Raw genomic sequence first — 3,993 nt, forward strand, 5'->3', positions numbered from 1 at the left:
GCTTTTTAGTTAATCCGTGAAATTTCTTGTGTTTTTTTTACTAATGCAGTGGACAAAAATCGAGAGGTTGACTTTGAATTGGATTGAAACATTCTTTAAAATTGAACGTCTTTTCTCGGTGGCGGCCGAATTTCGTTTGCGGTCAAGACGCAAAAACACTCCCACTAGCCACTAACCTGACTTATTTTTAGGCTTCTCATTCGACGAAGCTGTGCCAAGTTTCAGACTGAGAGAGGCGCTACATTTTAGAGAGTGTTCCCTCATTTCTTGATCTTTAGCATTTGCTTAAAAAAGAATTCAGATTCAGATAACTAAGGATTTTCTCTAACTTAGAGCTTAAAAATACTTTTTTTTTTACGTGACGAAAGTTTTACATAAAAAGTTCCAACTTTCCAGATGCAACTAGATTGCTATGCAAATTATCTTATTAAATGAGATATTTTATTATTTAATTTATTCTAAAAACAAATAAAAATATTCCTGCAACTGCTGCGTTTTGGTTTTTGTTTTGCAGATTTTAACGAAACTATCTTGATGAAATTTAGAGTGGGTAGATTTTAGTCATGAGTCGTTCCGAATTTCAATCAATTTGGCAGAAGTTCCTAACGAGGACTAACAAGCATGCAGGCTGCGAAATTCATTTTGGAATTACAAAAGGAGAATTTTTGATGCATGATGAAGATTCAGATTTTGATAGATAATTATGAATTTATGATTAGGGGCCGTATATTAACTACGTTACCAATTTAAAAAAGAAAATACGGTTGGCGGAGGGACATTCAGTCCCTGCAAGTGTGCGGTTCAATGATAACTTAATAAGTTTGAGAATTACTTTACTATTGGATTCAATGCGAACCAAATTAGATTCCAATAAGAAATATAGTGTGGATAAAAATTCTACTATTTCGTTAAAAATGGATTTATTTTGTTGGAAATTTAACTATAGTGTTGAAAATTCGTTTCGTTTTTGGTTGAAAATTCTTTTTTTTTCGTTAAAAATTCATGTATTTTGTGAAAAATGTGTATTTTGTAGTTAAAAATACTTATTTTTTAGAATTAATTCTTTAAACGGACAATGCAACTATTCCATTTTTTGCTAAAAATTGATCTGCCCTAATTGAAAATTCAAATATTGAGAAAAATTAACGCATTTTGTTGACAATTCGCCGCTTTCGATAAAAAATGCATCTTTTTGTTAGAAATTTTATCCTTTTTGGTTAAAACTGCAACTGGTTGGAAAATTAATCTGTTTTGTTTGAGGATTCAACTTCTTTTTTGAAAATTCATATTTTTGTGTCGAATTCAACTGCTTTCTATTTAAATTAAAAGCATTCTTTGTTGAAATACCAATTATTATAGTTCTAGCCAAAATTCAGTCCGCTGAACAAAATTGTATTAAAAACATGCCTCTCTTTTTTCATGGATCTCTCAGAGAGAAATTTTGTTGAAAAAAAAACAATAAAAAGCTTGTGAAATTTCGTGTGAATCAAGCTCTACTTATTTTGATTGCACATTCGTAATTTGTATTAATTTTTTTAGTTGAAAATTTATCTTTTTAGATTATAAATTTAAAAAATTTAACTTTTTTGATTAAAAATGACCTTTTTTATTGAAAATCTAATTTTCTTCTAAAAAATTCGTATTTTTGGCTTGAAAATTTAACCATTTGGATGAGAATGCAACAGCATTTGGCTGAACTTTAAACTTGTTTGTTGGAAACTTCGACCATTTAGTTGAAAATGCATCTTCTTAGGTTGAAAATTGAAGAACTTGCTTTTGCTTTTGTCAAGATTTTTTGTTAAAGTAATATTTTTTGATAAAAAGTCAAGTGGTTTGATGAAAGTACGTACTTTTGTATTAAAAATTAGAAATTCATCTTTTTTTGACTGAATATTAACTTTTTTATTGAGAATCCAACAGCATTTGGTTGAACTTTATTCTTTTGTGTTTGAAAATTCGACCATTTGGTTGCAAATATACATTTATAAGTTAGAAATTCAAATACTTGGTTTTTACACGAAGGCTTTTTTTAAATTCTTTTTTTTTAATTCAGCTACTTTATTAGTCATTTTTTCGAAGAAAATCCAAGTGTTTTGTTAGAAACTCATTATTTTTAATTAAAAATAAGAAATTCATCCTTCTTGACTGAAAATGAACTTTTTTATTGAAAATAAAACTTTCTTCTGAAAATTAGTATTTTTGGTTTGAAACTTCAACTATGTGGTTGAAAATGCAACAACTTTTGGTTGAACTTTAGTTGAAAAATTGTCCTTTTTGGTTTGAAAATTGTACTCTTTTGTTAAAAGTTCAATTATTTTTTTTGAAATTCGTCTTTTTCGATTAACATTTCATCAGTTTTGGTAGACAGTCTTTTTTGGTTGAAAATTCAACAATTTCCTTAAACCCATCTTTTTTGTTAAGAATTCAACTGTTTTCTTTATATTCTATCCTTTTCAATTGAAAGAAACTTCATTGTTTATGGTAGAATAATAATCGCTTACAGTTGATAATTTATCTTTCATGGGTAAAAATGAAACTTTTGGTTAAAAATTCATCTTTTTGATTCGAAAATTAACCTATTTTGATGGAAATTCGTCTTTTCTGCTTGAGAGCTCAACTATTTGGTTGTTAATACACTGTTTGGTTACAAATTTTGTATGTTCTTGAAAATTGGGTTGTTTGCATTAAAAATTTATCTTTATTGGTAGAAAACCTTTTTTAATTGAAAATTCATCTTTTATGGCCGACATGGCACCGTATTTGGTTAAAAAATCTCATTTTTACTTAAAAATTAAACTTTTTTATTAAAAGTTAAACTATTTTGTTGAAAACTAGTCTTCTTTGCTTGAAAGTTCAACTATTTGGTTGTTAATGCAACTTTTTGGTTAAAAATGATTTTTAAAGATTGAAAATTTGTCTTTTTGGGATAAAAATTCATCTCTTTTGGTATAGAATATTTGTTTTGGTTAAAAAGTCAACAATTTTGTTGCAAATGTTTAAATTTTGATTTGGAGTCTTAGATTTTTTCATATTGATTACTATTTTCCTCTATTTTCGTGAAAAATTACATGATCACGTAGATATATATTATTATTAACTGAAGTCACTAGAAACGTGAAAAACAGCCATTTTTTAGGAGGGTGGAGGGGGTTTAAGCCAAAATTACTGTTGTCAACGAGGGCGGGATTATGATCAGGGAGGGGGGTAAAACTAAATATGGTAACGTAGTTTATGAATAGCCCCATAGAAATAGGTGCCATTTCATTTGCGACTTAAGGGCAGCTCTTCATTGCAATTTACGAATATGTGTTGTATTTGCAGTTTGTAAGAGCTACCTACCAACACACATTTTCTTAGGGAATGTAAATAAATTATGCAATCGCGATGTGAATTACGATCGCCTTTGACTACGTGAGGCTGAATCGCACGCTTTCCCTTTTTCTTGACGAAGAAGGGAAGACATTCCTTCACAGCTTCCATGGGAAACTTTATAGACCTGCCTCTGTCAATAAATTGCATTGTTGTAATAACTATCGATTTTATGGAAGAAATAGGCATCAAATCTGCTATTATAGCGATTTCTGAACACGCTGGAGTATCTCAAATAGAAACCAATTTTCTTTACTTTTACAGGTCTTAAATTTGATTCGATTTTAATTAATTTTCCAGCAAACCAATTAAATCGCAAAATTTATCGTGGTTTTAAAAATTGCAAACCGGAAGAGAAATTGTATTATTTTTCGATTTTTGTATAATTATAATTCTTCATAAATACAGACGAGTAAAATCTGTTGTAATGCTTAGTTCTTTGCCAAATGTAAAATTATATATAAATGCCGGAAGTACAAAAGCAAAAAACAACTTTATAGTCTGAAATAAGAGAGAAAGGCTTTGAAGTCGGGAACATAAGAAGTTAAAACTACTACATTGAATACGGCCTTTCATTATTTTAAAAACGAACAATTTCTTTTCATCTAAAGAGACAGTTTTGAG

The sequence above is a fragment of the Belonocnema kinseyi genome, chromosome 4 (assembly GCF_010883055.1).
Source record: "Belonocnema kinseyi isolate 2016_QV_RU_SX_M_011 chromosome 4, B_treatae_v1, whole genome shotgun sequence".
Classification (NCBI taxonomy): Eukaryota; Metazoa; Arthropoda; class Insecta; order Hymenoptera; family Cynipidae; genus Belonocnema; species Belonocnema kinseyi.